Below are 13,284 nucleotides of genomic sequence, written 5' to 3'. Positions count from 1 at the left end.
ATTTAGAACCAAAAATAAAAGAAAGAAAAGATTGAGGAGTGCTAAGAATCATCAGATTTTATAATTTGTAACCAACAATTAATCATTATTAATATTTTTAGTGGTGTAAGATTACTCACTTTACTCTTGATGGTTAAATACTAGCCAAATTTTAATAAAAATACTGGCCCCTGAACTTTCTCCTATCTCATAAACTATGGTAAAATTTTTACCATAACTAATCCAAATTATAGACACCAATTCCAGTGAATACAAACCTATTATTTTCACCTCAAATTCTAAGCTAAAATCTATGATTGAGTGCTTTATATATGCAAGCTTCAAAATTGAGCTCATATATCCGAAAACAGGTTATAGAGAAACAAATTTTATATGGCCTTGTACACCTGTTGTTTCTTTTACCTTTTTCAACTAATGGTTTCTTCTTGATTCCTCACATGATTCTTATTTTTGCTTTTTTCATATATTACAAAAAGAGATAGAGAAAATAAAGCAAAATCGCTCAATAGCAACCAATTTTTTGTTCCTCTACGTATCACAATCCTTGCATATTGTCTCTGTTTCGTTATAATTATATCAAGTGTCTGCTGTTGTCTTTTTTTCTTCATTCTTGTCCTAATAATTATTGATACATGGATTTTGTCATTTTTCTTGCTATGACTCTAAATTTGTAGATTTCTTTCTTTTTAATATTAACACTATTTCTAATGCTATAAAACTTGGGAGACAATTCTGGCCAACCTTCAATTTGGATTTCTCACTTGATAATCATGGATATCTACAATACTAAAACACATACTAAATCACACTAACAATTTGATTATATATTCTTAATCCAACCAATATTTGTCGACACAAAATATTGTTAATTGTTAGTTGATATCGTTATTTTTTAAAAGTTTATTTTATCAAAAATTAAATCATTTGAATTCAAATGATGATATTCTTATTATTATGTTGTAAAAGGTTCCAATACCACAAGAGAAAGAATAATGTACATCATTTAGAAGGGGGTAAAGGCCAATCATTATGTATTTATATTTTGTAGTCAAAGGGAGAGGCCTTTAGTTTGTCAAAGTATATATATCCTTTTTCTTTTTATGGGTCTCAAAGCATATATATATCCTTTCACGCATGACACATATATGGAGAAGATTGTATTATAGCGACCCATATTCATTACTCTTGAGGAAGCATGCATATATGAAATATGAAAGATAGGGATCAAATTAAAATGCTCTTCACATCACTCACATGTCATACTGTATAGTAATTTTGAAAAGCAATTACTACAATATTTTTGTCAAACATAACCCTTACTCGAAGCAACATCTAACAAAAATTACTTTAAATAGATAAAGACAACATTTTCGACAAATAATTTTTAAACAAGACAAAAATAAAAAAAATTTTGCAACCCAAAAGTAGTTGTCTTTAATATTTAAAACTACATTTATAAAATATTACAATATAAAAAATTTAAGACAATATTTTTAAATAAAAATATAATATTTTATAAGAGTCGTCAAAATATTTTAACAAATAATATTTATAAAAAGTTACTAAAAATTGTTCATAGTTAAAAATTTTAGGAAAACTTTTAATCATATTCTCACCTATTTTTTTCCTTGCAAATAACTTAGAAAAAGAATAAAAAAGTAAACACAGATTTGAATATCATCATCAGTTCATTTAAATCAATACTTGAAGTCCTAACCCACGTACCCATTCTCCACTACTAGCTCCAATTGATGAACCTAACAGCGACAACGTAGTTCGACACTCTTCTCCATTGCACGGTGTGCTTCTCCACAGCGCGGTTCTCTCCTCCATGGCGCCTGCGTTTCTCCACGACACGGTGCTCTTCTCCACGCACGTTTCTCCATTGCGTGCAATGTGCTTCTTATTCTGCACCAAACCACCATTGCGAACAACCTCTTTTCTCCTCCACCAACGCCGAACCACCACCGGCGAAGAACCCATCTCTCTCTTCTCTTCTTCTTCTTCTTCTTTCTCTTCTCTTTTCTCGCCTCCTCCTCTTTGCGAACTAGAGATACAGAACCATAGTAACCCCTGTTTCACTGACAAGCTTTGATGCATTCTGGTGAATTGGTGAAGTAGAAAAGCTAAGGATTTTAAATGGAAATATATATAGTTCTTTTTTCACTGAAGTTCAAGAGAAAAGATGTATTTTTTGTTATGTGTATTTTGATTTGAATTGGGAACTGTAAGTATATATATTTAAAATTTACTTAGTGAAATTTGAAACAACTTTTTAATTTAATGTATATGCAATATATTAACTTATTAGTTTATCCTCTCTTTCTATCCATTAAAAAATACTAGTGTTCTATATATCCTTTAAAAAATACATTTCCATATAAATTTAGAGAACTCAGTAAAACTTAAACAAATGTTGCTTTAGATATTAAAAAAGACAATACTTCACACGTATTTTCATAATAATTAAAGGACAACTCGTGAAAAGTATTGCAATGAATTACTTGGCCAAGTGTTGTTTTTGAAAACTCTAAGACAATCCTTACTCAAAGTTGTTTTTTATAGAAAAAAAAAGATGTTTTTCAAGGGTTGCTACGAAAAAGATTTTCTTTGATGCAAAAAAGCGTTGCTTTAGACCAAAAGTAACGACCGTATAGCCAATCTCCTGAAAGGCGTTGCGTTTTGTTGAAAGTATTATCTTTGATCAAAGGCATCGCTTTTTGTATTATAGGTAACACTTTTGAAAGGTTATTTCAGCTCGAATTTATTGTAGTGAATTAATTATACTTTACTAAGAAGGCAAAGACATGTAAAACTGAATAATCTTTGAAACTATATATATTAAATTTGTTAGAGATATATTTATTAAATGTATTTTTTTTAATAAATTTAATTTTTTTAAAAAAAATAATCTCACGACAAAATCTAATTGAAGGTCTAAAATAAAGCTTCAAGAAAAAAATTAATTAACCCGTGTTGTTGTATAAGACAAGTTTTTAGCCATGTACATGTTACTATGCTAGCTAACCAATGTAAGAATGAATGTATGATTGAAACAATATTTTTTTTAATTTGACTATACAACTCTTTGCAAAAGATTTACTTTATCAATATTTTGATAAATATGTTATTTTATTTTACAGATAATTTTTTTATTTTTACCACAAGTTTAGATTTAATAGATAAAAAATATTAAGATTTTAAATATTAAAAATTCTATAAAGCGCAAAAAATATATCTATAATATTTAAAAAAATATGTGACTTTTAAAGGAAAATCCAACTTTTTTTAAACTTTTTATTGAATTTAGCGGCGGTTTTAACCTCCGCAAATGATCTTAAATTTGAAAAATCCATCCTAGATTGCAGTGGTTCATAACCGCCGATAACATACTTGAAATCCTACTAGTTCTATATTGCGGCGGTTTTAAAACTGTCGAAAAAACCGTAAATTTAAAAAAATTGTGCAAAATAGCAACTATTTATAACCGCCGGTAAATATGTGCGAAACCGTAATACTTGCATATTGTGGCGATTTTTACATTAGACGCCGCAAAATACTGATTCAACAGCGATTATACTAACAGTTGCTAAAAACCACTATGAGATCAACTCCCGGCACTAATAACTAAGACAGTTCATTAAATCGCCGGTATTTGATTTTACAGCAGTTTAAAACTGCTGCTAATTATAAAAAAAAATCGCCACAATGTTCCGTGCTCTATTGAAATATATTTGGATGGATATAGAAGACAAACATTCGAGAGGGTCCCTTTCGGAGTGGCCAACAAAGCCACACTTCCACGTGACATTGTCTTCCCTTTAGAGGGTTATTTGAAAGAAATTTTGGAGCTTTGTAGGGCCTTAATTAATTACCTTAGCTTCCTCTATCTCCATATATATGAGAACCTCATCCATGCATTTGCCATTTGCCTGTTGTTAGGTTTGTAGTGTTTTAATATTTAATAACTAGAAAACTTCAAAGTTGTCACTTTAACAAAGCTTAAAACAATTGGTTGCAATTCACTTCATATATATTTGACAAATCTCTCATTTGAAAAACTCATTCGAAAATGAATATGTCATTAACTCATTAACCATATCTATCATTGCATTTTAACTATTATAAGGAATACCAATGGATATCTTTTCATTATTAATTTTCTATTTAGTTTACTCTCCATTATGATTAAGTAATATTTATCATAAACAAACTTAGGTATACTCCATAAATTTTTATTGTACACATTATACAAATATTTTATTGGCCCTTCATACTTTCTCATATATGTATGTATGTAAGATTTGGTAGACACGTGTCTAAATTATACGTGATGTCCGTTTCCTACTAAGTGAAACTGCTTAATTAGTAGTTTTAATTCTGGTATATAAATTTCAAAGTAATAATCAATTATCATCAGTTATCTTGATTAAGTTGAAACTTGAAACACACTTAACTGTATTTCTTTCCGATGTGTTTGGCTCTGCCCTATGCTGGCTAGTATGCTGGGTTCCATTATTAGTGTCCTATTACAAAAATAAATAAATAAATAAATAAAATAGAAATAAGAGATATAAAAATAAGACATATGTTAAAATTTATATTTTAACATTTCTGCCACCATATCCCTAACAATTTCTTTAAAAGATAAAAAAAAATCATATTTACCCTTTTTATACTAATTTTATTTTCTATATATATTCTTTATTGTAAAAATATTATTTATATACTAAAATAATCAACCACCATAATTAGTTATTAGTATAAAATATATTAAAATATAAAATATATATTAAAAATAAATTAAACAATATATATTTATACATAAATATATAATAATTAATTTGAGTGGCCGAATTTAATATATACATTGCATGATTGGTTTCTATTGTCATACAATTTCCTCATTGTATTGTCTCATTCATCTCAACTCAACTTTTTTTTTTCATTTAGCTTTGTGCTTTCTGTGACTCAGGCATTACTATATCTGATTATGTTATGTCCAAAGTTGTACCCTAACATGTTGGCACCATATATCAACACTTTGCATAAGTGTCTATCTAATAACTCCCACACATCACACACAAATTGTCATGTGCGCAATCAAAATGTTTGGGGACAAAAATTAAAGCATCTTCTCTAATGGAGTGTGCTGATGAAAGTTTTTCTGCATCTATATATGGTCAAATTTTGATGGGGGTAATCAAGTAATCATAATTCCCTTGTCCCAAACACAAGCCCTTAGATAGGAACAAGATAAGAGAGGAAAAAAAAGCAAAAGGGAAATAATTAAACTACTGAAAAAGCTAAGCTACTTCCTTCATTATTTTCCAAATACTTAATTAAATTAAAGCTATTAATATAGTGCTCTCTTCCAACTTGATGACAACGCAGCATAGACTACAAGTAAAAAGCAGACGAATGGACACCGTAATACTCTTTTAGTAAACCCCTTTTGCTCTTTTTGATCTCTAAGTAATTTTTTTTTTAAATAAAAGAAATTTACTTACTATTGTTTTGATGAGCAAACTTAATAAAAAAAACTTTTCTTTAAACAAAATAAAGTAATTAATATATATTCCTCAATGTATTTAAATCTTTAAAGAAATTATAATAAGAAATATATCTATGATATTATTTATTTATATATAAATATATATATTGTTTAATTCATTTTAAATATATATTTTGTATTTTAACAAATATTTTATAAATAAATAATTGAATTTTTTTTGTACACATAGGGTGGTTATTCAAATAATTAGTAGTGAGAGATGATTTGGATTGTTTCTTTTTCCACCAATGCAAATATCGCTCTCATAGTGTTTTATCCCACCATCTTTTGTTTTTTCATTGCACGAATGGATTGCGCATATTGTGGCGGACATTAACAAGACCATGCATAGCCGCAAGCAAAATTTAATTTGGTTGTTTAGAAAAGAGATTCCATAACATACAGAAGTCAACACAAAATGTCACTTTATTATTGGATTCGAAGGTTTTATTGCATTATGCACATTTCATACATTCCCATCTATCTCACCTTTTGTTTTGTCATTATAATTAGCTCCGGACTTAAAAGAGGTAAAGTTCATACATGCGTGAACACGAGCGAAAGGAAAAGTATGATTAAACAAAACTAACTTTTTGTTATATGGAATAATAAGTTGTTAAGGTTGATCGGATCCTTTTGTCTTTGTCTTTTTCTGTCTGTCTTTCTTTTTTGTTCGTGTGTCGGTATGTGTTGCTGTGTTTCTATTTTGTCAAATTAAACGTGCTTCATTCTTTTGAATATCAATTTTTAAATTTGAATATGGTATATTCGAATTTTATTTTGTGATTCTCAACAGTCGACATTCACACTCACATTCAATTTTTTTTCTTTCTTTTTTTACGTTCAAGGAGAAAAACCCATAATTTATAGCCATTGGGTAATGACAATAAAACGGTAAGCACAAAATCCATTGTAAGAGGAAAATGTTTGGGCTTGTAATCTTTGGAGGGAGGGAGCCCATTAGTTGTCCATGCTCGTTAAAACCCAAATGTTTAGTGTGTTCTTTTCTTCTTGCATTTTTTTCTGTTCTTTATTTTTTTCACTAGAAGTCTATTATAGTGGTATCTATCATCTAGGTATACCTTACTGAAAGGTTCATTGTGTTCAAACCGTAACTATGACTAGAACTGGTGAAACGGGCCAAAGCCGTCGGATCGGCCTTCCAAAATTGCCAAAAAATTAGTCTACAGAAATATTTTGAAATCACCAATAAAAAGGAACCCACCAAACTTGCACCGTCACACCTGCAGGCTTTGGCGAGGTTGGCTGGATGAGTGGGCTTGCACTTTTTTTTAGGTCAATTTTGGTAATTTTAGGAAATGATAAAAATTAAAAATTAGGATTTCACTTTGATTTTCAATCCATATTCAACTTTCAACATCTCTCATACAAATGCATCACACTCAGTCAAATCAGCCTCTGTCGCACTTCTCCTTCTCTGTCGTTTCCAAGTCTCAACAGCGGTGGTTGACAGCACTCCAACACTCCTTGACTCTCGTTCAGCTCTCTGCTCTCAGTGGCACTCCTTCACTCTCACTCAGCTCCTTTCTCGCACTTCCCCATCTCTCACTCAAGTCTTAATGATAGTGATGGACGAAACTATGACACTCACTTACTCTAGTGATACATGCTGAAGAGGACAAGTTGGACATTCTCAAGCAAAAGGGTAGAATAGAAATTTTATATTTTGGGAAGGTTCCATCACTAGAGCACGTACAAAAAGTTTAAGAAGAGTTTTAAAAACTTGATAGCACATATACATGAGGAACTATATCAATTATTGACCAATAAAAAAAGGACAAATTTTATTCGCTTAAGTCACGAGAGCAAGAAATTCAATAGTACTTTCTAAGTTTAGTGAAAAGCATAAATTTATCATTAATTTTTAAAAGTATGCCGTTCATATTTCAATTTGATTTTGTTGTTAAGTTGTGTTAAAAATTTGATTTGGTTTTGATTTGTTTAGTAGTATTTTTAAATATTTTAAATTTAAATTAAATTTGATCTAATCTAATAAGATCAAATATGATTTAAATTAGTTATCATATATTTTAGGATCTTTTTTAATTTAAATCATATCTAATTTAAATGGATAGAATTAATTTTAGAGTCATTTAAGAAAATTTGTCCCACTTTTAGGCTACTCTGTGAGAGATCTATTTTTAAATACTTTTTTACACAATTTTGATGAATAAAAATTTCTTAATTACTTTATGCACATTTTTGTGTGTGATCAAGTGAGGTTAATAATTTGTTTTGTTTGTTGAATGACGAAATTTAAAGGATCCAACCTAAAGTAATTATTAGTGTTAATTATTTCAATTTTCATCTCTCTGATCTAGGTTGTCAAAGACTAATTCTTTGAAGGTCTAGTAGAAAAGATCCTTCCGGTGCATATGTTGTTAAGAACAAGTTTTTATATGTCTATTAGAAAACTCCTTATTCTTTCAATTCTATATTCTCTATTGTTTATCTATTTTTTTGTGTTTTCGCTATGTCATTTTTTATTCGGGTTCTTAATTTTCTTTTTATCATTTGGTATTAGTTACAAGTTGTTGGTAATTTCTTATTTGTTTACACATTCTAGAGTTCTTGTTTAATATCTTTGTTTTATTTTCTGTTTCTACAAATTTACTTTAGAGTCACATTAACAAAAAAAAAAAGAACAACAAAACAAAAAAAGGAGAATTAAAAAAACAAAAATTAAAAAAACAAAAAAATATTCTTGAATTACAAATATATCGGATTGGCCGATTCTACCGAAAAACTGATGAATCGATAGCGGTTGAAAATCTAGACCGTTTGCACAATCAAATTATTTAAAACTGGCCAAAACTAGCTGATTCGCTACAAACCATAAACTGACTAGTCCAACAGTACTCTCAATATTCTAGCATTTGAATATTAAAAAATTCTACAGGTCTTCAGTGCCTTTTTTAGTTTCACTAAAAGTTCACAAAAAAAAGTTTGAACTCATGTCCTCTACCTACACACCATGTCATACCATTAGTTTGTTTGTTCTCTTGTCATTTTATGTGCTATTATATTTATTTAATTTAATTTTAATTTTATATTCACTTTTTTAATTTAAATTTACGTAGAACCAGTTCAATCAGTAAACCAATAGCTTGATTAGTTCGATCATCATTTCGGTTCTGACAACTATGATTACAAGGTTATTATTTTTAATTTTTCAGAATTTGTATTTCAGATCTGTCTCATATTACTTTGGGACTTGGGATTCAAATTTTTTTTTCAGTGTCTAAATTTCAGTATTGTGTCATTTTTTTTTTGGGTATCAATTGGGATTAGAAATCTTCTAGTTTCTGTTAAACTATTTTGAGAAGTGCCTCTCCTTATCTTGTTTGTTATATACCCTTATTATTTATTTTTGTCAAATTGAAAGCCTCTATCTGTAAGGTTATCTTAGTTTGGTATCTCTGTTCCTTGATTTTTGAAGAGCAACTTGTTAAAGCAATCCAAAAGTAAAAAAAAAAGCAAGAGTGGTGAGCTCAAAAAAAGGTAAAAGCCGCAAATTAAGTGCAAACACAAGTGATCTCATTCGAGTGATACACATGAAAAGATTATTGTAAGGACTTTTCTTATTGCAGGATATTCAATGGCATCAAAACGAAACCAATTTGTAACTGGTGAAGAGGAAGCAAGCTGAGATCTAACACTGACATTCCGACTCCAAACCATCGCTGGTGTACTTGAAAGTGTTCAACAGCATCTTGATGATATGGATTTGAAGATTAATTCATTAACCTCTGCTAAAAGAACACATTCTCGAGAATCTGTTTATAATCACTTTGAGGAGTCCAAGGGGGAGGCGTCATCCAGATCTAGGAAGTATAAACAACAGGAAGATGTTAATAGTAATATCAATGCAATCAAAATGCGCATCCCAGAGTTTAAAGGTAGAAGTGATCTTGAGGCTTAGCTAGAATGAGAATGGAAAGTGGAGCTAGTCTTTAAATGTCATAACTATTCCAAGGGAAAGAAGGTGAGGCTTGTGACTGTAGAATTTTTAGATTACGCTCTTTTTTGGCGGGATGAGTTAGAAAAAAATAGAAGACGGATTGAAAAATCACCATTCAATCTTGGGAGGAAATGAAGAAGGTTATGAGGCAGTAATTCGTATACTACTATAGAGAGCTACATCAACGGCTCCAAAGGTTGTACCAAGACTCTAAGTCAGTAGAAGAGTATCATAAGGAAATGGAGATGCTATTAATCATGACAAATATTGAGGAGGAGCCCGAAATAACTATGGCACTTTTCTTGAGTGGGTTGAACCGAGAAATTACATATTATGTTGAACTTCACCCATATGTGCAAGTGGAGGACTTGGTGCATTTAGCTATAAAAGTGGAAAGACAACAAAGGAGAAATGGGATGCGAACTTATTCCAACCCTAATTCCAGGTGGAATTCTAGAAGTGCTAAATTCAGAGAGAAAAATGACTTTAAGGATGCAGATTTAAAAGAGAAAAATGCAAACCAACACAAGAAGAAGAGCTTGCTTAATTCCACCTCTAACTCTTCTTCAAGGCATCGAAAAATCACATGCTTTAAGTGCCGAAGATTTGGTCATTATGCTTTAGAGTTCTCAAACAAAAGGACAATAGTCCTCAAGGGGAATGATGTGTTCTTAGAATCTGATAACTCCTATGGGTGTAAGGACATGCCACATTTGGAAGATGCTACATATGTAGTTGGGTATGCTCTTAGTGGAGAAGCCTTTATTATTAGAAAAATTTTAAATGTTCAAACCAAAGACAATCGTCTAGAATAGTGGGAGAATATCTTTCACACCAAAGTCATGTTGGGAAGAAAGGTTGACTTATGATCATTGATGTTGGAAGTTATGCAAACATTGCTAGCACTACCATAGTTGACAAATTAGAGTTAAAATACACCAAACACCCTAATTCTTACAAACTGAAGTGGTTGAGTGATGTTGGCAAACTAAAGGTTGTGAAGCAAACTCGTGTGTAGTTTTCTATTAGGGGGTACAGTGATGAAGTACTCTATGATGTGGTACCTATACAAGCTTGTCATTTACTCTTAGGGCATCCATAGCGGTATGATAGGTGTGTGGTTCATGATGATTTCACAAACAAATATTTATTTGCCTACCTTGGCAACAAAATCACTCTTGCACCATTATCCCCTAAAGAGGTATACTTAGAGTAGTTGTGAATGCGTGAGTCCACAAAAGAGTCTTTAAGATATGAGAATCTAACACACAAGAGGCTAAAAAGAGGAGTTTGAAAAAAGAAAAGAGTGATAAAAAGAGTCATTATTTGAGTGAAAAGAAAAGTTGTAAGGCAGAAAAGTTTACGAGAGTAAAAGAGAATGAGCGTGATAAAAAAGTATGTTTTTATGCAAAAGAGAAATATCCAAATAGTGTTTGTCTCATGGTTCTGAAAACCGAACCGGACCGGCCGGTTCAACCGGAAAAACCGGGAATCGGTCACCTAATCGGTCCGGGTAAGGTCAGAAACCGGCTGGCAAAAAACCGGTGAAAAAACCGGTCGAACCGGTGGTTAACCGGTGAACCGGGAGAACCGTTCGGTTTTTTCACGGTTTATTGGTTTGAATACTAAACTTCAAAACGGCGTCGTTTTGCAGAAGAAAAAAAACAGAGAAAAGGGCTATCACTCTATCAGCATCAGGTTTCCTTCACGAACCCTAAATCCCTAATTGCCACCAGCCACCACCCTCAGTCAGTATCTCAGTTTCTCTCACCCTCTCACCCTCGCACCAGCCACAGCCCCTCATCGCCTTTGCACCTCTCCTCCATCACCGTCGCGGAGCTCCGCTCTTCCATCACCGTCGCCCAGCTCCCCACCTCCACCGTCGTCGCCCAGCTCTCCACCTCCACTGTCGTCGCCGAGCTCTCCACCTCCACCGTCGTCGCCGGTAATACTCTGCCTTCCACCTCAGTTCATGTATGCGGGCATGTTTCTGTTCATGGTTCTGTTCTTGTTCCTGTTCCTCTGTATCACAGAAAACATGTTGCTCTCTGTTCATGTTCCTTTCTGTTCCTGACTTCATGTTTATCTTTGATGTTTCTGTTCCTATATCTGTTTAATTTTGATGCTTCAATTTTTCGCTGCTTAAATTGTGCTAAAGTTGAATTTGAACATGTTTCTGCTTCATCAATGAATTTGTTTTTGATTGCTTCATGATTTTTGTTTGCTGCTTCTGATTTTTGTTTGCTGCTTCATGAATTTGATTTTCTTTGATTTTTTTTGATTTATTTGCTGAGGTTATTTGTTCATCAGTGAATTGGGTTTTGATTGCTTCTGATTTTTGTTTGCTGCTTCATGAATTTGATTTTCTTTGAATGTTTTTGATTTATTTGCTGAGGTCATTTGTTCATCAGTGAATTGGGTTATTTGATGCTATAAATATCATATAAATGCTAATTCTGTATGATTCATAATTATATTATAATTATTGATAATTTTAGGATTAATGAGTTGTGCACTTGTGCTCTTGAATTTATTGAAATAGGTTGAACATACAAAATGAATGAGGGGTTCTGTAATGAGTTGCAGGTATTGGTGGCTCTTCAAGCGGCGCTGACCGTTATTGGTAACTTCACAATGTGCATTGCTGCTTACAGGATATACAAATCGTCCAGCGAAGGCTCCAAGAATTTTTGAATGAAAAAGTATGTGTATATATACTTTGAATGGATGTCCTACTCTTCTCTTGTGTTGATTCTGATTGCTAAACTATATCTTCCATGAACATGCTGATCATTTACCAAAATATGTTGTTAGACAACTATAGAATAGTCCCATAAGCAAAGGCATAGGTTTCACATGATTACTTGAACTCTTTTCATTACATTGAAAAATAAAGCTTTTCAAAGCTACAAGTTTGTTCAGTTTAAGAATCAAAACACAGTACCTTATTACTTGTGAAAGTATTTTAGTAAAGATTTTGCCAAGGTATTAGTTAAGAATTGTAAATAGAAAATACTCAATAATAATCATTACATTTGAAAATTTCAACATATATTTTACATCTCTAAGATCAGCTTTGTGTGTGTTTAGATAAACTACAACTTACTAGGGTAGTGGCTGGGGTAAGCTTTTGTAGAACTCATTCGAAATAAACTTTATTGGAGAAATGTAAAGCATGTGTTATATATTGAAGCAAATGGCATTTGCATGCAGCCTTCCACGAGATCAAGTAAGCAGAGAAGTCCCCTCCAAAATGGTTTGAAGATGTGGTCCATTTCTTTCATAATTCACATGTCATTTTTCTTTTCAAGTAAAGAAAAGCCATCCCATCTTGTCTACCCTCTAAAAAGTCCATGCCACCCCATAAAGATAATGAAAGCATTCATAATGGCTCATTAGTCACAGGTCAAAGTGTGAAATCATCCACATGGACCTAAATTTTGATGTTTGAAGTTGTTTGTAAACTTCTAATATTAAGTAATGGATAATTTATTATGTGAAATTTTACATTTTATTAAGTTAGAAATTATTGAATTTATATATTTAAAATTATTTTTAGGTTTTTTAATAATTTTATTTAATATTTAATAAACCGGTTGAACCCCGGTCGAGCCAGTGAACCATTGAACCAGTGACCTCACCGGTTTATTGACCGGTCCGGTTCTCGCAACCTTGGTTTGTCTAGAAAAAAGAGAACTAATTTTAGTGAGGTTTCTAGAGTCATTACTATTTGACATTGAAATTCACC

General features: G+C 31.6%; 1 long non-coding RNA gene across 1 annotated transcript; it reads left to right on the top strand.

The window, feature by feature from the left end:
• The first annotated feature begins 11,374 nt into the window (after positions 1-11,374).
• Positions 11,375-13,012, top strand: LOC107484853 (uncharacterized). Its single transcript, XR_001591273.3, has 3 exons — positions 11,375-11,481; positions 12,123-12,238; positions 12,750-13,012. It is a non-coding gene; the product is annotated as an uncharacterized LOC107484853 (long non-coding RNA).
• Positions 13,013-13,284: the final 272 nt, after the last annotated feature.

This window comes from Arachis duranensis, chromosome 4, assembly GCF_000817695.3.
Source record: "Arachis duranensis cultivar V14167 chromosome 4, aradu.V14167.gnm2.J7QH, whole genome shotgun sequence".
Classification (NCBI taxonomy): Eukaryota; Viridiplantae; Streptophyta; class Magnoliopsida; order Fabales; family Fabaceae; genus Arachis; species Arachis duranensis.
This window is presented reverse-complemented; position numbering and strand designations above follow the sequence as displayed.